The sequence below is a fragment of the Pteropus alecto genome, unplaced genomic scaffold (genome assembly GCF_000325575.1).
Source record: "Pteropus alecto unplaced genomic scaffold, ASM32557v1 scaffold87, whole genome shotgun sequence".
Taxonomy (NCBI): domain Eukaryota; kingdom Metazoa; phylum Chordata; class Mammalia; order Chiroptera; family Pteropodidae; genus Pteropus; species Pteropus alecto.
Genome location: NW_006443225.1, coordinates 17,197,888 through 17,221,544, shown reverse-complemented (window position 1 = coordinate 17,221,544; position 23,657 = coordinate 17,197,888). Strand labels below are relative to the sequence as shown.

The window sequence follows — 23,657 nt, the reverse complement described above, 5'->3', positions numbered from 1 at the left end:
AGATAGATAGATAGATAGATAGATAGATAGATTAGATAGATAGATGATAGATAAATATAAATAGATATACATGTAGATATGCATCTCCTATTGGTTTTCTCTGGAGAACCCAGACTAACCGGCATATACTAATACATATACTAGTATTATTTTTCCCTCACTTTTTTAGTTTTTAAAATAAATTTTAGAAAAACAATTCTGATTAGCACATATTTCAAGAAAAAACTGCAGATGTCATCTCACTTCCTGAAGTCATGTGATTAAGATGGAAACTAAAGCGCAGCCCAAAATGCCACAGCGCTGATGTCACATAACTTGAAGTGGGGATTCTGTGGACCTGGATTCCAGTCCTGCCCGCTTCTCTAGTCACCCCCTGAGCTTCGACTACTGCTTCTGCTAGTTAATGAGGTTGGACTAAGTGGATGTTTTCCGAGCTTCTCTTAGCAACACAGCTCTTTCTTCGAATGAAAATTCATGTGGAAAAGCAATATATTTTGCATGCCCATAAACAAATAAAACACAGAGAGAGTGTCCATCCAATAATCAAGCACCATGGGAGGCAAATTGGAAAGCACTGAACCAGCTGGTGCCACCCAGTTCTACCATTGGGAAATCCTTAAAGCGGTAATGTTTTATTAATCATAAGAGCAACATTTATTAACATCTGGACAGCACGCTTTATATGCTTTATTTCATGTATTCATCCAACACTAGATGGAAAATGAGGTCCAGTTCATTAATTTGCCCAGTGGTCATACAGCTGGGAAATGACAAGAGGCAGAATTCAAACCCAGGACAATTTGACTCCAGAGTTCATACTGATTTTTACCAGTGTTACCATTTGTTAAATATCTACTAGGTCCTAGGCACTGTGCTTAATTAATACTCATAATTATCCTGAAAGCTGAGTATTACTATCCTTACTTTAAAGACGTAAGAACTGACTTAGATAAGTCAGGTAACCTCTTCATGATTACGCTTTCAAAAGTGTCTCTTTTCTGACATCAATAAGCTATTTCCCAGCAATTTTGAAAGTCTGAAGTCCACCTACAGTCAATCATCGTTAGTAATAAATGTTGACTATTCCCAGAGGTTGGAAATGCATTGTAAAAATCTGGTCACACACGTGTGTGTGTGCGTGTATATGTGTGTCTGTGTTTGTGTGTGAGAGAGAGATGAGACAGTCTCATTTCTTTATAACAATATTTATACACTGCTCAAGAGTTCAAAGATATCATTATTATTACTCTGAGTCTGTAATTAATTTAATTTCACTAAGAATACAAAATGATCATCTAACCAATAGAAACATTTAATATGAATTATCATTTTTTTACAATTAGCATTTAAATTTTATACATTTTCTATAAATATTGCAAGAATAATCCTCATCTTCAATATTTTAAACACTGAGTATTAATATCCTAAACCTACATGCAATCAATAGTCTGAATAAAGAATATTTGAGCCTCCAAGAGTAAACAAACATGTCAGACATTCAGAGAAATTATGTTTAGAATTCATAAATCAAATACTTTGTTTCAGACTTTTCCTGACTTAGAGCCTCTACAGTTTCTCACGATGAGAACATAAAGGAAAAGCGATTTTTAAAAAAGATACTGAGCTTCATGTATTACAAATAAAGTGCTGGATTTCATCCAGAAGCAAACCGGTAACAGTGTTAGAATGTGGATGCTGAAATCTCTGCCTGTGCTGCCTCTTGAAGTTGACCAGGTCATGCCTGCGTCTGCCAAAATTCCAAAATTTGCACTTCTTCTTAAATCAGTGAATAGGGGTTGGCCAGCTGGAAAATTGCCTGAGGAGTTCCAATAATTTGAAAATCATCAACATAAATTTTCTCCCTAAAAAGAATGCTTCTTCTGGGGAAAACTGAACCACTATTCTAGAAGGCTGTTGACACATAGATACTTTACCCGACTGCACATCCAAGAACTGGCCTGAATCTATGCTTATGGGGCCAAAATTGACACTGACTTGGAAAAAATAAAATGAGCACAGCCCCAGTTTCAGCAAATAAAGAGTATCAGTAAAAAAAAAAAGACATATCAATGTTTGATACAGAGCTTAATTTTGAGTAAAAATATTCAATCTGTGCAAGAATCTCTCAGCAATAGTTCTTAATCACAACAGTCTCTGGCATAATTGAGAGTGGAATTGAGTAATTCACTAGTTTTGCCTAACAAACTTGCCATTAACTCTGACAAAAAGACGTTAGCAAAAGTAATTTCATGTTACCTGACCAAATTACACTATGCAGTATATTGAACACTAAACCAAAAACGTCTTTATAAGGCCCACTGACAGGAGCCAATATCTTTATCATTCAACTAGGGGCATGCTGTATCTCTAAAATCAAGTTATGTGTGCTATTTATGGAACAAAATTCCAGGGCAACCTTTGACCAGCTCATTTCCTCCCATTGGAGAATTTTAACATGAAGATGGCCATTTTTTTTATTATTTGTTTTGTGATCTTTTCAAGCCCAAGAATTCATATTCATGAAGAGGAAGATAATCATCAAAATTTTCTAAAACACTTCCATGAACAACACAGTCAGCCAAAGTAATGATAATCAGCTAAGGAGATGAAAAATTTCTGAGAATTATCATTCCTAATCACTCACAAACTACATTTGAAGGAATCATAGGAAATAAGTTTTTACTTAATGCTTAGGTATCCATGTAATTAACCAGACGTGCAATTTTTTTCCTATGAAAAAAATAATGAAGAATGTCATCAACATACCTGTTTGATAAATTATGGCACCAGTGCATTATAAGGTTCTACAAAACTAAAAAAAAAAAAAAAAAAAAATCATAAAATAACGCTTTACGATAACCGCATTTTCACATAAATCATGACCATTGATTCTTACATCAGTCCTCTGAGTGACAAGAAACTGCTAGTCCAATTTTATAGATGAGGAGACAGGTACAGCTGTTTAAATGTTAATGTGGTGGAGTGAGCTACAGGGATGAAGTCGCCAGGAATGAGAACACAGGAAGGGAGCGGGGCGGGTGCCGAAGCAATCGGAGACGTGGGGGAGAGCGGCCAGAAGGAGAGGCCACACATTTACATCTGCGGCTAATTTTAAGTACTCCATTTACAATAAAAAGCTCTATTTCTTTTTAAAATGTCTAGTTCTGTTAAAAAACTGACAGATTGAGGGGGTCGTTCTGCCTGATGTCCAGACATAACTTGATTTAGATCATGAAAATCCTTTGTGTGTGGATTTAGAGTTATTCGAGTTATTTAAAACATTTTGCTTTTGACTTCATGGTGTAAAATGCATTTAAAGATGAACCAAAAAATATATAAGTAAGCACATGCATTCAGCAAACATTTATTGAGTGTTCTTTGCAAACTTGCCCCTCTCATCCTGAGTCTCTAGCTCATTAACCTGTTTAATGACATTCACAGCACTTATCCAAATCTGAATTATCTTATTTAGTTGTTTATGTGTTTATTTTCTGTCCCCTGCTTGCCATACACCCCCAGCCAGCTCTTTGAAAGCAGGGACTGTGTCCATCTTCATCAATGCCACCATCCCCAGTGCCTTGGACAGTATCTGAGTGCTGTAAATGCTCAATTTATATTTGAGAAAAGAATAAAGCTTTCCCAAATTTTACATAATATTTTATACAAAATAGTAATTTTGCACATAACACTGCAGTTGATTCTCAGAAAAAGACTATGAAGTGGCTACACTTAAAATATATGTGTGAGAAACATCCTCCTATAATTCCCAAGCCCATAGTTTATATAACATAAAATCAGTGTTCACAGGCTGTAATAATTGTTGAAAGACACCCGTGTTCTCAAGATGTCTTCAGTACCATGGCCTCGCCAGACTGAGTTCCATCTGCTTTGCTCATTCTACGTTCCAGATGGAGGAGTGAGCACCAAGCCCACATAAACTTTCAGTGAAGCTTTGTTTCCTAAACAGTATAAAGCACTGAGAACGACTAGACGATCCACCCACTTAGCTTCTCCAGTTAGCCCGGCTGTGCACAAACACTAAGCCACGTTTCTACACACACCATCGGCTAAAAACAATTAGTTTTTCTCTGCGAGATAGTATTATTCAACCAATGAGGGGAAAACCCACTTATATTTTAAAAAGCATTGATAACCCTTAGTTAATTATATTGTTAGTTTTCTTTACGACAGATACAGTGATGCCCATTATATATTTTAGAATTTTTCTTTCTAATCATAAAAGTGTTGCCAGATTGCTGTTTTATCAAAATGCATTTCCTTTTTTTTTCCAGTGTACACAGCTAGATTTCATTTTCTAGCTCAACAAACAGCTGAGACTACATGTCTGAGATCCGGCCTGTGGTGATGTACATCTATGGGCGAATGCATTAAGAAGCAACTCTAACAGGTAGGACTCAACCTGGATTCCTGAATGATCACAAAAAGGCTCATCCCACAAGGTACACCCCGTTGCACTGGAACATAAAAGATACATGAGTTCCTATTATATTAAGCCAGTGAGGTCTTAGGGATATTCTATTACTCAGCTAATGGTATTTTTCATTATATTATTCATGGTAGAAATTTGAAAAATATGAAAATATATTGCCTATTCCCACATATTTATTATTCTAGGTGAACTTCAGAATTATTCTGTTGAGATTTTAATTGCAATTACAAGTATGTAAGTTAATTAGACTAATTTTGTCATGGTTATAATACTATGTATTGTTATCCAGAGTAAGGTATATATAGCCATTTATTCATATCTCGTTCTTTTTTTAGGAACTGTATATTGATGGTATATTGTTACATTTATTCTGAGGTATTTGGTTTATTATTATGTTTTTATTATTTGCAATTATATTTGGAATCGTTTTCCCTATATCATTTGCTTGCTTATATTTTTATCAAAGCCATTTTACATATTTTGTGACCAGTCACGTTATTGGATTCTTTCTAAACATACTTTTTCCTATTGGTTCTCTTGAGTTTTTCAAATATATAATCGCGTCATCTGTAAATAACAATATTGTCCCATGCTTTCCAATGATTGTAACCATTATTTCACTCCTTTGTCTAATTTAATTATATATAACATTTCCAGAAAAATATCAAATAATAATGGGGCAAGTAGGCATACCTGCCTTGTTTCTGACTTCGGTACTGCTAGCAATTAGTTTGAGAAAGGTATATGATTTTATTCAAGAAACATAATTCCTTCCTTATCTTATAAAGGATTTTTCCTCGTTGAACTATAGTCATTTGTACCAGGAGATTCCATATGGTTAAACATTCTTGTATTCCTGAAATAAACCCCACTTGGTCATGGCATCTGATTTTTTTTAACATAATGCTGGATTTTATTTACTGTTTTGCGTTAGTATTCATAAGTAAGATGATTTATCATTTTCTTTTTTGTAGTGTCAGATTTGGGCTTTTTAAAAAAGAATTGGAATGCTTTATTTCCTATGCCGGAAACAATTTAAATTGCATAGGAATTACCTGTTCTTTGAAGGTTTGAAAACTTCATCTGTGAAATTTTTTGGTATTTTTAAAGGCAAAGCCTTAAATTAACATAATGAATTCCTTCCATGTTCATTGTTTTATTTAGTATATATCTTTTGAGTCGATTTTTGTTATTTGCGATTTCTTGGAAAATTTAGAAATGTGTTCCTGAATTTTTAGTTGGCTATGTGATGCATAATATTGGTCTGAAAAGTAGAAATCCAGTATTTTCAAGAAGACTTTGAAAGGGATATTCCCAAAGTTGTGTTTGTGGACGTTAATAAGATAACATAAAAGACGATCAGTGTTCAATTTCATTAGGAAAGGCTTTGAAACGAATATTAAAGATTTCTTTTCTGTGGTACTTCTAGAAGTCCTTAATACTCTATCAGCACCCTGATTCTTTAAGAGGGGACCGCTGTGTATGATCTTTTTCCATACTTAATTGTATAAGGCCCCTTCTCCTTCAAGGAACATCTCATGGGACGTGTGTACACACTTTAGGAAAGAGGCTAAGAAATCCAGAGAGCCAGGCTATTATTGCAGAAACGGTTTCAGGATTGATGTGACTGGAATGTTCTGGAAGACAATCCCTTCTAGAAAACTCATAACAACACAACAAAAATACATAAACTTCAAAGGCTCAGAAAGATACTCAGTTTTACTTGACTCAAACATTTTTCATGCTCAAACCTTAATTGTGTATCACTCTGAAAAATTCCAAAGATCTTAAATATTACATAAAGGATGAAGCCACAACCATTTGGGTATTTTAAAATATTCAAACAAACTTCAGCTTAAGTAACTAGGGACTTTGCACAATTTTTATAGCAGCTGAAATACTGCCTATTTTATCAGTGGTATTTTACGTATTACAGATATTAACCATAAAACCAAGGTCGTTTCTCTCCACAACATTACATTCTATCAACCTACGGATGAAGAAATGTCATATTCTATCTCAGCAAAGCCTTTCTGCAACTCTTCAGAAACTTGATCTTTAGAAACTAGCCTATGATGGCATCTGGAAAGGTTTCAAAAAGCTGAAGAAAAAAAGGAAGCACTAAATGCGTGACTACACCTTGTAAATCAAGGTTATCTGCCTCACATATAATGGCTTCTTTTATCATTTTATTAAAAAAAGTATCTAAATCAAAACCGAGTTTACCGGACACCCACAGAAGCATAGGAGTTTGGCAGCAGCCCCGGGGCTGGCTTGCAGTTCGCAGGCCCAGCTGTGCGCTTCTCCCCCTAACTCTGTTCTGTAACCGCACATTGGTGGCTTGAAAGTGGCTGTGATAGGAGCATTTACACCATGGAAATTGGCAAACATGCAAATCAGAACTTCCCCCCTCCCCGAGAAAGTTGTTTATTAAACATTTACCAGCACGCTACTGCTAATATCCAAATATCGATGGCACTGATATCAATAACTATAAATTGTTCTGTTTATAAATGTAAATTATATAATAAACCATAAATTCACTCATTCTGAGTCCCCAAGAATTACATGTGCACACAATTCATTTTATTACTTTATTTATTTATCCACCTCTTTCTGCACACACACACACACGCACACACAACTACAATCGCTGTATATATATCTTAATTACAATAGATTAGACCATAGACCTGTTTCATTATTATTCATAAAACTTTGAAAAACATCCTAATATTTAACACAATTAGATAGCTGTTTTTGTTGTGAAAACCAAATTTACCAAACTTTAGGACTTCTGTGAGTGGTTTGGCATGTGTTTTTGTAGTTATTCTTTTTCTGTATTTGTACATCTCAATGTTTTTCCCTAAATTTTTCAAAAATCTAGATCATGGACCTTAAACTTTAGTGTTTAACTCAAAACTATTTATGTATTTGACCTAAACGTTTGACTAGATATTTGCAAGAGCCATAGATGACGTTCGTGTCAAGAAATTTACTTAAAGTTTACGTAATCAAATGTTACAGATATTCATATTTCTGTACACTGATTTTAATCATTAATATCAAAAACAACGAAATTTGCTCTTTTGGTGCTGGAATACTTTTTCCATGTGCAAATTTTCTTTCATGTGAGGTGGTAATCTTAATTATTTTACAGCGTGTAGAAAAATTTGATAATCTGGAATATCTACAAGCATAAAAGAATGCCAATCAAAATATTGCTATTTTCTGAAATAGTAGGTTTTGAAATTATTTATTTATCCACCTCTTTCTGCACACGCACGCACATACACACACACGAACTTATTATTTTTTTTTAAATCACATCTCAAGTTAATCATGTAAAATCCTAGATAGAGGAAAATAAAGAATCAAATACACCACCAATGAGGGTCAAGATAGCTAATAGCTTTTGTTCTCACACTTAACCCTGTGCTCCCACTAGCCAGAGAAGTAGGCAAGGAATGGGGATAAAAGTTCCATATGCCTTACTCTTGGAAAAAGAAAAACTTTTAATTTTTCATCCAATAAATATTTATTAATTGCCTATCACATGTTAGGTACTGCACCATTGCTGAGCCCACAATGGTTAAGTAGCCATGGAAGGCAGACACAAAAATCAAATGAGTGGAAATGAGTATAATGACATCCAGTGAGTGAGTAAGATTTCGTCTAGGGAGGTGATCATGAAAGCTTTAATAGAGACTTTTCCAAGAAAGACTTTAAAATTAAATGTACCTTCGTCTGACAGGTATTTCAAGCAGAGAGTGGCACAAGCAAAGGAACAAAATCTTGCACCGGCAGGGGACATTCAGGAAACATCTAGGACTCTCAGTTCCGGTGGCGTGTGGAGTCTGGGGAGGTGGACAGAGACTGAAGGTCACGGTGCACAGAGAGCAACAGACAACAGGAGAGAGCTGGCTTTATCGACGGTGTCTCCTCTGGGAGAAAGTCAGCCTACACCACGGGCGCTGGACAAAGGCGGCTAACGGGTAGAACAAACAGAATCCAAGAGGCGGACTTCTCAGTGAGTGAGTGAGGGGACTGAGAGACGGGAACTGGAAATGAGAAGCTCAGGGAGTCGAGTCTCGGGTCTGGTGGGAACGCCCAGATGCCCGGGAAGGAACCGGGCAGAAAGGCATTGATTTTTAAAACATTGCAAATCATTTTACTAGTTAAATACTTTACCTTTTCCTCAGAAACTTTTGAGAAAAATTGGGGTTGGAGGATGATGTGCCTTATTTAGATTCTGACTTCTCGCTTATGGTGAACTGCCACATGCCTGTGTGTGTGTGCGCGTGCGTGTGTGTGTGTGTGTGCATGCGTGTGTATTAGAGTGTGCAGGTGTGCTCCAGCTTAAAATACACAAAGCATGAATAGAAAGAAGCAGCTCGGTATTCGCAATCAGGCACATGCAAGCGCTTGCATTTCTGAGAGACGTGAACTGGAAATGAGAAGCCCAGGGAGTCGAGTCTCGGGTCTGGTGGGAACGCCCAGGTGCCCGGGAAGGAACCGCGCAGAAAGGCATTGATTTTTAAAACATTGCAAATCATTTTACTAGTTAAATACTTTACCTTTTCCTCAGAAACTTTTGAGAAAAATTGGGGTTGGAGGATGATGTGCCTTATTTAGATTCTGACTTCTCGCTTATGGTGAACTGCCACATGCCTGTGTGTGTGTGCGCGTGCGTGTGTGTGTGTGTGTGCATGCGTGTGTATTAGAGTGTGCAGGTGTGCTCCAGCTTAAAATACACAAAGCATGAATAGAAAGAAGCAGCTCGGTATTCGCAATCAGGCACATGCAAGCGCTTGCCACTGGCCAGGCGTGTGTTTAGATACTATGACTATTACACATTTTCCGATGAGGAAAACAGGACTCAGCAAGATTAATTCAACTAGTATGAAGCGGAGCTGGGACCCAAACCCACACTCGCTGTAAAAGCTTCCGCTCTTACATTACACCGGGCCAATGACTTAATCATTTAAATGACACCTAACAGAAGTAGAATTAAAGATTAGCAGTAAATATCAGCAGTGGTTGACTGGTGTTCACTCAGGTCAGATGTCCGATCATGAATGTGTGTATGCATTTATGTTTCCATGTAATCATTTCTTTGCTAACTCATTCTAGAAAAAACTTCATGAGTATGTAGTCCATTGAACTATAGTGACAATTTGATAATGCACAGGCACAAAATAATTACATTCAGGAGGATAAACTTTCAAAAAGCACTTTCCGTGTAGGCAGCAACGGTCTAAGCAAATTACGCATTACTTCATTAACCATTAATATTCATTACAATAAACATTAGTTTTATCAAAGAATCAAGTGAGTATGAATAAAAAGGGCCCTCCAACTTTTTTTTTTTTAGATAAGAATTGTCTCTGCTGTTTAGCTGGAGTTGTACAGTTGACAACAAGAGGGATGAAGAAAGAATGGAAAAGTTGGATTTGCTAATCATTAGCAGAGATGTTCGGATCGTGGGGGGAGGTTTATAGAAAAGGGAACATACGTTACGTTGACAAATTATTCAATGTTTGCAATAAGATCTAATCCAGCAAACAATATCCTATTCAATATCTCCAACCTTTTAAACCATTCTAAAAATACAAAATCAGGTTTTAATGTTACTCGTTTTCTTCTAAATATATGAAACTTACAAAAAATTTTTTAGCTTTTCTTTCTAATGTAGTGGGCTACAGAGTCACTGTGTTTGTCTATCCAGAACATTTTCCTAGCATCACTCTTATTCTGGGGGCAATCAAGATTCTGTGGCCCTCTTAGGTGGGCACGAGAGCCATGCCTGGGGCTTGGTGACTGGCACGGTGGCCCACATGTGATCTACGCAGGGAAATCAGGATCCTCACGATACACAAATAATAAAGGGTCTTACTTCAAGTATTTCACTAAGTTGGTAAACCAGGAACTATGCTCCTGTGGCTACTTGTGACCAGCTTTATCAGCAGCCTGGATGAAGCCTGTCCCCACTAGGAGGAAATGCCCCCAAAGACAGAACCCGACTCTGGAGATGGAGATGGAGAGAGAGAATCGACGGAAAGTAAAACCATCGCTCTCCCTAAATCAAGTCATGTCTGTAATCCGCCCAATTCTCAGTGACATGGCGATAAGTGAGTTTGAATTTTTTTCTGCTTTTTACCATTCAGAGACATGATTAACACTTCACACTTTAACCCAAAGCTGGTTCCTTATTCTAACTAGCTGGGCAACCTTGAGCAAATCACGTCTTCTCCCTGGGACCTGAGCCTTCTTACCTGTAAGATGATTGAAATGAACTTGATCCCTAAGTCTGTCTGTTCTAATGGTCCATGATTCTGTGACTCAACACAGAATCAAATGAAAATAACGATTTCATATTATATCCTACTTTGCTCAGATATTATTTGTTCTTTAACCATGTCCCTGATTCTAACTCTGTATTATTCCTACATAATGAAATCAATGAGAAGAAAACAAAAAGAAGGCATAAACACTGGTATTTTGCAGGGTTTAATTCTTGATTCGGTATTGTTTTCATGAAAATACGAACTGTACATAAGTTACCTAAATAAAAGATATTCATTCTTTATAGAAACAATCCAAGCATGTTTCTTCATTTTTATTGCTAGTTTATGCTAGAATTTGCTATCTAAACTTAAAACCATAATAAATTCTACACCAATTAGATCTGATTCAGAAAAGTTTATTAAACACTTATCCCAATGAAAAATAATTTACATTACCACCCAAACTGGGTTTCTTTGGGTCTCATGCTTAGCACTTTGGCCTGCACATTAAACAGTCAATAAACGTTTGTTAAATTAAATTAAATTAAAGGAGTTGCTTTTATTGCAGCTCGCATGCCCTTCCACGATTAATGAATCATCACTAAGTGAGAAATTAATGAGGGTGCTTTGCTTATGAGGAAAAAAAAAAAAAAAGAGTGTTCTGTTTTGGAGAGGGACAATTTTACAGCAGCGAAAAAAGAAAGGCAAATTAAGAATTAACAAGAAAGAAGCTCACGACCACACTACTGACATATGGATAAATTCAAAATAACTGCCCAAATCACTACCTGTGAGCTTCAAGTTAAGCAAAAGTCTTCACAGATCCCTTCTCCGTACAATCAGAAGGAGACCGAGGAAAAGAAGGATCCATCCAAGACAGTGCCACAGCAGAGACCCCTCCAAGGCTCCGATTTGTCACTGCTGCTATTTCTCATCCCTTTGCCCATGTTCGCCTTCTTCCTTCCCATAAGCAACGGACCAGAGACACAGGGAAGGCTGGACAGTAAAACTGGGCTGGCCGAAGGAAAAGAGGAGGTAAAACAGTCTGGATCCCCAAGTAGGAAAATGGGGGTAATTCTGAATCCATATGTGGCATGTTTGGGTTTTATCACAAATAGAGACCTAAGCAGTCAGATAACTGACGGCGGGAAGAGCCCAACGTGGAGCAGCTGCAGCTGAACATGGGACATAATCATCAGCAGGGAGCAGCCACAGGCAACACAAAGGCAGGGTTCGCAGGCGAACAGGACAGGATGCAGAAGCATCCAGGAGTCCGGCGTTAGGGAACATTGGGTGAGATTCAGAGAGAGAAACAGGTCACGTAGAAATTAAGTAGAAGGGAAAGGTCAGAGTTTTGGTCAAAGGCTTGACAACACCCCTTATTGCAACTGGAGCACAAGCAAGGGGCAAGACCTTGCATATGGGTGGCTTGTGCCAAGTTACTGTTCCAAGGCATGTGTCAGCGTTTCTCAGCTATGAGCAGAACTGATCGTGGGCCTGGACCGGTGGGAAATGATGGAGGTGATGTGTGCCAGACGTCGACAGAGAGGAGACACTTCACCAGCACCTCTTCCTCTTTTATTAGTTCAGTTCTTTTGTTTAGGGGCCAGATGAGGAAAAATCACACGACTAAAACGCCCACATACCTTCTGTGACAGACAGCCAGTCCCATCAACATCTGACCACTCGGATTTTTAGAGAGCATTTCCATGATCTGTTTTGCTGTTGCTGATAGCACTGTGCTCATATGAAATATTATGTGCTGCAAACAGATAATAAGTACAGAATTTAGTGGCCTTGGAAATAATGAGTAGAGTTAATGGAAGCAAGAATCAGCCAAGAGACCCTGGATTTCCGAATCCTGGAAAAGTGGTTCAAGGGCCCTCTCAGAAGACAGAATAGGCTCCACACGCAGGAAGGGGTCCGCCATGCCTTCTCTTGAACCCCCTGGACGCTGCTGAACGTGGTCCCTGGAGACGGGCACTTTGGTTTCCATTCAGAATGACCCAATTTACAATACATGTGGAAAGTAAATGAACTGGCTAGAAATTTATATCAACATCTCCTTTATCACTTTTCTATTTCAAAATCACTCTTTCACTAATACTCTCCCACCCTTCTCCCCTTTTGGGTCTGAAAAAACACAGAGTTCCATACTTTCCTCTAGTGGACTGTCCTTCTGTGGTTATCAATGACCAATGAACACAAGTGGTCGCATTTTTTGGAAAAGGGATATACGGGGGTGGAATATAGTTTTCAGATTTGACATTGACTAACACTGTGGCATGATAATGTCATGGCACTTAAATATAATTCTAAGATAGAGAGAATAATGGTTGACTGAAGTAAACCCCCCTACCCTTGTCAATTAATGATATTCTCATAAGTTTCTCTTTCGGTACGAACTTGTGTTTAACCACAGCAGCCCTCACGGGTTTCTTAGTATTTAAAAGTTTAAAAATCCAAATAAACTATTTTTCTTTAATTATGCTGGGATTACTTATCCTTTATAGTCAGATATAGTCATCATAATATTTTTAAAGGTTGTAATCTTCATTCTTACCTGATTAGGACATGACACCATCACGAGGATTTGATATGGTTAGTTATTATGACACATGTTAATTTTCAAACTCTTAACTCTAAAAATGATGCAGATATTTTAAATCCAGACTTGATATGGGATGAAAGAAAACTTGTTAAATTTTACATCAGAATAACTGTTAAAAAGAAACTATGAACACATTTAATGTAGGACATTGTAACAATTAGTGTTTAATCCTGCCAATAGGTTATTTTCTCCATTTATGATTTAAGGTTTTACAATGTAATCATCAGGCCAGCAATAGCTAATCAGGGCATAAAATAAAGTTAAAATGTTTTACCAGCCTTATAAACATTTGTGCTGCTCAATTTTTCACTAGTTGAAAGCAACGAGACAGCCCGTTAGGTAGCTGAACAGAGTATATTGGGATTGCACCATATGCTATTTCAAAGCAACATCTGACTTAGCCAAGAACACACTTTTGATTTATTAGTTGACTTCTGTGCAGACATATGTGATTTCTTGATTCTTTTATTCGTGTCGCCCTTTTGGTGCAATCAACCCTCATGTTCTTTTCTTCCATTCCTGGGGGAAAATACAGTCAACCACTGAGGAGGTGCAGTAGGGAAACGGCCCTTTTCCTCAAAGTTTTCCTTTTTTATCCTACTGTTTTAAAATATATATTTTTGAAAGGTAAATTAAATGAGGTGATTTAGTGGTAATCTCCCTCTCTGCACATTTTCAAATTTGGGTTTGCCTTGATTTGTCAATTTGGGTATTGGAAATTCACAGGAAGTGATAAAATTCCTCTTTTATACTAATTTGTTCCTAAAGAAATTATAGTTTGTCGCATTTTCCAGTAACTAGAATTCCAAAATAAAAATGGAGTTTGAAAGACCAGACAGGCATTTGATATCTGCTTCAGATGCAAGTGGCAAGGGCAATTGTAAAGGTTAAAAAAAATGCATTTTATTATGAGTTAATACTCATTGCATATATACTACGTGCTGATGAATATTACACATTTTACCTGGATCGTGATAGGGATTGTTCCCAACAATACATAATTCAAATATTGGCCCCGGCCCCATAGTGCAGCTAAAATAACTTTGTCTTGGGACTGAAGTCACTGTCCAAGGTCACACAGCTAGTAAGTTACAGAATGGTGATTCATACATCAGCCACCTGGCTTCACGGCTTGGAATACTAAGTTCTCTCATCAACCAGCATCGTCCTGGTGGCTTTGGTGAATGGTCCGACAAGCCCTCTTGCGGCAGATAATTTCAGGGTGAGTTTTCTGGTCTTACCTAATATATCCACTCCAACGAGCCCACTTCTGTCAAGAATTTTCCTTCCCTTCCTCCACCACCCACCAGGCCAACTCAGGAGTTGGCCATTGTTTTTCTAGGTTATCTAGAAGCCACCACAGTAGCACATGTGCCGTAGGCCTAGTCTTTGCAAGGGTGCTGATCTTTATTACTTAAGAAAGTGCCCTGAGTTAATAAACCCCTGCTTATTTAGACCTACTCTCTGGCTCCTGGGTGAGTCACTGGTAGAAAGCCAGTCCCTGGTAACTGGCCTGGCATCCAGCAGAGGCGATGAGGGCTTGGGGCTCAAAGTACCTGCGGACCTTAACATCAAGGCCAGTTCTGTAACTGGCAGCGGATTTCTGTGACCCAGAGAAAACCAGGAGCAATGTTTAGTTAGGTCCTTCTAAAATGAGTCACAAGGAGGTCAGTGCATGAATTCAGAAGCTCGAGAATAATCGGGACTCCTGGACACTTTCTAGAATGTTCGGAAAGCAAGTAAAACCCCGGGAACCTGTATAAACCATTATTCCACGCCCCACGTTTTGAGGGAGACATGCGTATTGACAGCAGGCCAGTCCCAAAGCCCTGATGCAATGAGCGGGTGGCTCTCATTCAAAACGCCTTACCATGGTTTCAAAGGCTTCTTTTGGAAGCAAGTCCCTTTGAGAGTCCCTGCCATCCTCCAGGGTTGAGAGTTGAGGGCTGGGGATGAAACTAGGCTTGGATGCTGAGTTTGCTAAGGTCAATGACATCAGGTCCAATTATTGCCATATATTTTTTTTCTTTTCCTGACTTCCTCTGTTACAGCAGTTAAGATATACAGTACGAATACTTAAGTACACGTGGGAAACGGAGATACTTTATAGAGATGACTTCGTGCTTGTTCCTCTAGGGCGGGTACAGAATCTGTCTGCCTGAGGGGTGCAGGGCGTGGTCTCTCCTAAATTATGAGATCAAAAGGACCAAGAAGAGGAGCCGGATTCGGGGAGGCCAAGAATTTAGGACTTAGCCTTTCTTTCGGACGTAAATGACGTTATTGCAGAAAACCTGCAGACGGAGAAGAGGCCGTTTCAAAAAACAGAGACGGCACAGAGGCCCTTATGTTTAAGTGCAGAATTGGGCTAAAACCAGTACACGGAATTGGCCTTTAGGATCATAATCCATTAAAGCAAAAAGGAATCTTAGAGGACAGGACAAACCTAGGAGAGATTAAGAAACGGAGGCTCATGACAGTGAAGGGACCTTCCGACGGTCACACGACTGTCAGAGACCAATCAAAGGCAGGCCTCTGGATGTAGTTCCTATTTGCAATGGCCTGCTCAGTACTGTTGGGAAGCAGTTCAGTCCCTACATTTAAGATTCAGAAGGGACATGGCTTGCGTCTATGGGCTGGAGAGTTACGGGGCTTGTCAAGAACGCAGAGACTGGGGGGAAAAGGGTTACATACTTCCTTTTGTCATCACGCAGTGAGCCCGGTTCCTGCACAGCAGCTCCTCCTGGCGAGGTGTGACCCGTGGAAACATTTCTCCTGCCTCAACTGGTCCCTGGAAAGGAAATGCGATCTGGCTTGAGAGGAAAAAGCTCCTCTCCAAGTAATGATAAATTGTCTAAATTGAAAGCGCACACCATAAACAAATTTGAAGAGTTCAGACATCTTACAAAATTAAATTTCCATCTAGTGAATTTGAATGATGGCTTGAGAAAAAGAGAGGATATTTTAAGCCCTGCTTCTTTCCACAGCTCTGTGTTTAACGTTCACTCCCAGGTAACTGAAACACAATCATATTTTCCTTCATCTCGACAGGTTCTATTTTTAGTGAAATACTTAATGTGCTTTGAATGTAACCACTAATATTATTTTTACGAGGACATAAAAAGTCCTGCAAATTTTGATATTCACGTAGTTTTATTGAAACTAAATATAAACTGAACACATCTTTGACTGTTAAGAAATTGAACCACGCCAAACGCCCTGTATGCATTATTATCCTTTTGCACTTCACTGAAACTAAATTTCATATTTTCGTACAATTCATATGATCAGATCCCATTCCGAATTCGCCGGAATATTATCTCTATAATAGTTCCATTGTATAGTTTAAGATGTAGTTGATTTAAACTACTAGTCAAAAAACTCAAGAACCAATTTTTTAACAAAAAATATTCATCATCTTTTGCATAGCTATAATCAGGCTCCAAACTACTTTCTAATATTACCTTCCACTGGTCCCCTCCTGCCCCAGCCCTAGACACTGAGCTGGTGTTTCCTCCTCTGTGCCTCATGCTCGGCTGACACGTCCTCCCCCTGGCAGCCACGTGCCCACACCCTGCCCAGCCTTCGTGGGTCGCATCGGGTGCCTTCCTAGTTCCCCTGGGTCGATCTCAGCTGCCTCCAAACTCCTGAAACCCTCCCTCCCTTCCTGCTGCACCCATCACCTTTTGCCCCGCAGTGTGCATTTTCAGGGGACAATTTATCATAGTGGTTGAGAGTGAAAACCCCAGTCACATAAACGACGTCAGTCCTGCCAATGAGCAGACTTAACTGGAGACCTCGGGCGTGTCCTTTTAATTTTAGCTCCAACTTCATTATTTGTAAAATGGAGTCGTGACAGTACCTACTGCAGAGTTGTAATCATCTAAGATAATCTATAAAATGATCTGAAAGGTGACTACCACCTAGTAAGCACTCAATAAATGTAAGCCACTACCAAAATCCTAATTTTATTATCATCATCATTATTTGCAGTGGAAAGAGCTTTTGCTAATAACTGGGAGACCTACAAAGTCGCATCACCATTTCAAGATTTCATTTGCACTAAAATAGTGTCTTAGTATTAGTTACCTATTGCTGCATAACAAATTACTCCAAACTCAGTAGCTTTTAAAAATATTTATTATCTCATCAGCTCTCTGGCTTAGGGTTTCTCACAATGCTGCGATCGAGGTGCCCGCTGGGGCAGCTGTCATCGAAGGCTCACCTGGAGAGCGCGGCTTCCACGGTCACGCTCTGGTCGTTGGCAGGTCCCAGAAAGGATGCCCTATCTCTATGGTCCTGCGCCATTCACTGGGGGTCATCAGGTCGAGCCCACGTCCAAAGGGGCGAGACTCTACAGGGTGTGAATACTGTGTGGTAGGGACCACTGATGGTCATCTCCCTATTAAACGTTAAAAAGTTGTTGTAGAAATTAAACGGGAATAACGAATGTGAAATTCACTGTAGACACTTGGCCCACAGCAGATACTCAACTAAAATGAGCTTATTCTCCCCTCCTTACTAGCATCACAGATCACGCAGACAAGGACAGGGATGAGTGAGCCCTGCAGGACCCTGGCGCTCTGCTAAGCAGATGTGACTCTCACCAACCACTGAGGAATACATGGTACGTGATATCGATATGACTGTTCGCAATTACTTCACATTGCCTCCATTTTCAGAAAGTACCAGCTAGGTGCCCTTCAGCAGCAATTCCTTTACAGCACAAGACTGTGGCAGGGAGACTAACAGTCCCCCAAAGAGTCCCTTACCTGAACCCTAGAACCTCTGAATAAATTATATGGCGAAAGGGCCTCTCCAGATGTAATTAAGTTAAGGATCTTGAGCTGGGAGACTGACCGAGATTTGATTACTCGGCTGGGCCTGAGCTATCACCAGACTCCTTAAAAGTTGAGGACCTTCCCTGTCTGTCGTCAGAGAGACAACATAGCTGGTGTTGAAGGTGGAGGCGGCGGCCATGAGCCAAGGAATGTGAGCGCCTCCTGGGAGCTGGGAAAGACAAGGACATAGTCCTCTCCTAGAGTGTCCAGGAAGGGATGCGGCTCTGCTGACGGCGAGCTCTTAGCCCAGCGAGGTCAGGTGCTGCACTGCTCACATCTAGGACTGTAACATAATCAATTTCTGCTGTTTTAAGCCGTAAGTTTGCGGTAATTTGTTATATTACAGCAGATTACAGAAAAATAAAACAGAGAAAATATGTCATGGTACTAATGAGAGGGATCAGAACAAGTACTCTCTAAATGTTTAATGACTATATGTGGTCATTCTATAACGTACAAGATTAAAAATCATTGAGAGCTAAAAATCTCTAATCATCATCACAATTTAAAAAACCTGAGCTATTTCTATTCACAGTACTATAAGGACATTAGCTACCATCAAAAGCAATGAGAATATAAACTATTGTGTTTTACTTAACACAGAATATTTACTATGAGGTAGAAACTGTTACAGACACTTTGTAAATGTTAACTGAATTGGATCTATTAACGCTAAGAGATAGTTCCTATTATCATCCCTGTTTTAAAGAGAAAGAACAGACACAGGGGCCACTGGCCTGCCCAGGAGTGCCCAGGTGGTAAGTGGCAGAGCTAGGATTCAAAGCCAGGCGCTCTGTTGCCAGAAGCCACGCTTTTAAGCACCAGGTATGCTTCTTCTAAAATCACGACCTTATATATTCCAATTAAGTTGCTTCAGATCCCTTTTTAGACTTAGGCAGAATTTTTTCAACTGGATGTTGGGCTCTTTCCTATTCATTTATTCATTTATTCATTCATTCTTTCCTTCCTTCAACAATTACTAAGCATCTCCCACATATTGGGCACAGAGGAAAAACAGAAAAATGAATAAAACTACGAGGCTGTCCTTAAAGAGTTCAGAGTTTAGTGACAAGCGGCAGACATGTAAACGGATAATGACAAAATGGTATAATTAATTCTTTCACGCGAAACCATCTCATATCCCCTATCAACGAATTCATGATTTAGAAGGAAAGACAACTGCTTAAACAAAACAACTGTGATAGCTTAAATGCTACAATGGAAGCATGTAAGGCGCTAAGAGACATATAAAATGGAAAAATTATTTGCAGGAACTGGGGTCGGGTCGGGGGGCACTGAAGGGTTTGAAGGAGAGTGACAGGAACGTGTGGCGTCCGTACTTCGGAAAGGTCGCTCTGACGAGCAGCGGGGAGAGAAAGCCTGGGCAGTGAGGCCGGAGGCCACGAACCTCTTTGATTACTCACCGTGCAGAGGTGACGAGGGTCTGCTGGAAGGCACCGGCAGCACAGGTTCTCAGGAGAGAGGGTGAGGTTGGGGGAGCCGGGATATGCCCTGGGCCTCTCTCAACAAAATCATAATAGCAAAAGGGAACGGAAAGATGTCGGGGATGATGGCTGCGTGGGCGTCAGGCACAGGAGTGGCACGGGGAGTATGTGGAGCTTGTATCCTGGTGCCTTCTAAGGAGTTCAGACGGGTGCCCTGGGGCGAGCAGAACCTGGACAGTGTGGAAGGCCCATGAGCGGGCAGCACTGGGCTCCAAAGACAGAGGCCAGACCAGAGCGGGGAGAAATCGAGGCTGAGAAAGGAGAGAGCATTGTGGCCTGTGAAAAGGAAAATTTTAGTTTCCAGATTTTATTTCATAAAGGACTGAATTTATCTAAAGAAAACATTTATTTTTACAATAAACTTTTTAAAAGCTAAATTGCCGCCAATAATGACAGCTAGCACTAGCTTACTATGTGGAGACACTGTTCTAAGTGCTTCACGTGTAGTGGCTCATTTAATCCTCAAGTGTTATTATTAATTCAGTTCATTATCAATTTAGGCTCGGAGAGGTTCAGTAACTTGTCCCAGGTCATCCAGTAACTGGTGAAGGTAGAATTTAAATCCCGATACTGTGATGCCAGAGCCTGAACTCACAGTCACTGCATCACTAAAGCATGTTTCGTAAATCCTCACATCCAGAAATGAGTTTTACTGTGTTGTGGCTCAGAGCACGCACAGGCCCTAGAACCAGACTGTGTAGGTTCAAACCCTCACCCCACTCCTCAGTGGCTGCGGGAGAGAAGCCAGGCGAGCTGCTCCCCGCTCCGTTTCTGTTTCCCTCCCTCTAATGGGCATAAGAAGTGCTCGCCCCCGGGGCATTTGCGAGGACTGAATCAGTAAACGCAGAAAAAGGATTTACAGTAGCGCCTGCAACGTGCTGTATTACACATCCAATAAAATGGACATGTTATTAGCCACATCATCACTTCTAAAGTGCTGAGAAGCCTGGTGCCCAAGGCCGGACTGCGCGGCCCCAGCTGAGATCTTTAAAGTGCTGAGAAGCCTGGTGCCCAAGGCCGGACATACTGCGCGGCCGCAGCTGAGATCGGTGGCAGGCAGAGTAATGGCCCCTAAAAGGCCCGTGCCATGATCTCTGGAAGTTGGGAACAGGTACCTCGCCACAGCAAGAGGGAGTCAGCAGCTGTGCTAGGTTACGGACCCGGAGACGGGGAGCTGGTCCTGGACTGTCTGGCAGGCCCAACCCACTCGGCGTCCTCAAAACCGCGCTTGGATCGGTGAAACGACAGAAGAGGGGAGAGAATCCGAAGGCTGGGAAGGTCTCGACTCAGCACTGCTGCCTGTGAAGATGGAGAAACAGGGCCGCGCCCAAGGAACGTCGATGGCTTCTAGAAGCCGGAACGTCCCTCAGCCGACAGGGACCTCGATACGGCCACAGCAAGGAACTGAATTTAGTTAATGGCCTGAATGGGCAAAAAGAAAAAGCAGAGATTCTTCCCCGGACCAGCCCCTCCGGAAGCAGCCCAGACCTGGAGACGACGGGATTATGGCCCCGTGAGACCTGAGCGGGACTCCTGACTACGGAGCTGTAAGAGAATCCACTGGTGGCGTCTGAGGGGCTAACTCTGTGGAACTGTAACATCGGCAGTAGTAACTACCAGAAGATCTGTTCACTTCTTTCCTAAAAGACTCAAATATATTGATTTAACAACTATGTAATATGCTAAAATAAATTTAACTTTTTTTAAGTCAGCAATTTTACACTATGTTAGCGGCATAAATCAATGTCTCCTTTACATTCTATTATGAAATTCCTGAGAACCTAAAAGTCGCTGAAGGGCTAAAAGGAAGTATTATAAATAAGATGCTATTATAACCTTTTTTCATCTTTTTTATATTGAAAGGTAAAGAAATATTCTAACCTAAAATTTTTATTCTTTAGGTTCTCATAATTAATACATGAATTAAGTATATTTTATTCTTTCCTAATATTTAAGCCCGGTCAAATCCTAATAAGGCTCTTTCTTAACGTGTCCGCAGGAATATATAAATTCTAGGTTTAAAACAATTAACTTGTTGGATTTACAGAGGTACAGCACCCGCTTAAAGGCAAAATACAGTATACCATGGTCATTATCTACTTTTTCGCTGTCTGAATTGACACTCATTATCTCTGAGGGATTAAGGGCCGTGTCTGCGTTGTTCACCTTCATAATGGCACTCTCCAGCTACACTGCCGGCCCCGCAGCAGGCTTCGGTTAAACGAGGGAATGAAAAATAAATATAAAGCAAATATAAACAACCAGAAACAAAACTCCCCTAAAACCTCAGCTTACTAGTTCACTGGAAATCTCAAAAAAAAAAAGGTATACTGTATCTAGAGATTCAATGATAAAAGCCAGAACCTATTTTAAATATTTTCAACAAAAAGCTTACATGTTCTACGTTTCATTATATTTTTAACCAGATTCATTAAACATAACTCAAATTTCTAGATAGCTTGGTATCTTTATTACCAGCAGTTACTGTCATGTTCGTGCGACTTACATAGGGCTCCCTGAACTGGAACTTGCTTTCTGAAAATGTCAGTCTTTTATCTGGTCTTTTTCTTCCCCTTTCCATAAAAATTAAGTGATGCACAGCACACCCGTAGGCCTACCTGAGACGTGCAACCTGGCCTCTTCCTTCACAATTACAAGATGAAGGACTCGGTCCTCTTTCCTAGAAGACAGATTATAGTCACATGCTGCATCACCACGTTTTGGTCAACGACAGACCGCATGTAAGACAGTGGTCCTATAAGACATAATAGAGCTAAAAATTCCTACCGCCTAGTGACACGGCAGCCACCGTGATGACCAGTGAAACGCATTACCCAAGTGTTTGTGGTGATGCTGATGTCAACAAACCTACTGTTCTGTCGTATGAAAATGTAGCACACACATGTATAGCACATAATGCTTGATAATGATAATAAATGGCAGTGGTACTCGTTTATGTATTTGCTGTATATACTTTTTATCGTTAGTGTACACTCTACTCATGAAAAAATCGTCTGCTGTATGCCAGGCTGGGGCCCGGCTGTGTCACACGCCTTGTGTTTATGTCTCTTGATTGCATCATTTTCTCTTGCGCTTGATTTAATTGTATGTTGTAGAGTCACATGCTGTACAGGTTTGGAGCCCAAAGCAACAGCCTATGCCACAAGGCCTAGGTGTGCGGCTATTCCATCTAGGTTTGTGTGAGTGCATTCGACGACAAGATGCATTTCTCAGACCGGGTCCCCATCATTAAGTCACGCATGACTGTATTTAAAAAGGCAACCCGGAAGATTTAGCTGGTAAGACCAGCCTCAAGCAACAAAAGGATGAGAAGCACGTATGTGATTTCAAATTTTCCAAAACATTCTCATTTCAATACATAATCAATACAAAATGAAATCGTTTACATTCTTTTCACGCTGTATCTTAGAAACCCAGTGCACATTTGACACCTACAGGGACCTCAATCTGGACTGGCCACATTTCAGGCGGCCAGGGGCTACTATCTTCCTGTGGCTGGTTCACAGGCGGGCAGGCCTTCCACTCACTCAGGGAACCATGCTTCAGGCCTGTTTTATCCAACATCGCCTTAGCGGGTGGAAGACAAAATTCCAGGTATAAATGATGTTAACTGTGCACGTTTCATGTGAAAGTGACCTTGAACAGGCTTAGAATCCGTTAGAAAGTGTTCTTTTACCTTGTCCATGTGTCACGTTCTGGGTAACGACTCTGTTCCACAATTAGAAACCAAACAGAAAGCTCCCTTGGAGCCCTGCTTTACAGCTGTCGTGGGGCTGGGCGGGCCTGTTGGAGTGAACTGCAAGCGCTAAGGCGTCCTGAAGACCTACTGTGCGCAGGAAGCTTACCTACCTGACGTCGGGCCTCAGAGCGAACGGGGCGGGCGGACAGACACCGCCAGCAACACTGAGTGGGAGGGCAGAGGCGATGCGAGCGCCGGCCACAGAC

General features: G+C 40.3%; 1 long non-coding RNA gene across 13 annotated transcripts in view; it reads right to left on the bottom strand.

Moving 5' to 3' along the window:
- LOC107196549 overlaps positions 1-23,657 on the bottom strand; it is a 34,736-nt gene extending 11,079 nt beyond the window's left edge. Inside the window, exons 1-7 of one of the 13 annotated variants that reach the window (XR_003043685.1) lie at positions 20,807-23,551; positions 19,611-19,967; positions 17,571-17,747; positions 16,040-16,136; positions 12,384-12,499; positions 2,767-2,812; positions 1,491-1,816 (exon numbers count right to left, since the gene is read on the bottom strand). This is a non-coding gene — a long non-coding RNA (uncharacterized LOC107196549). The other 12 variants (XR_003043688.1, XR_003043692.1, XR_003043690.1 and 9 more) reach the window with 12 other exon arrangements.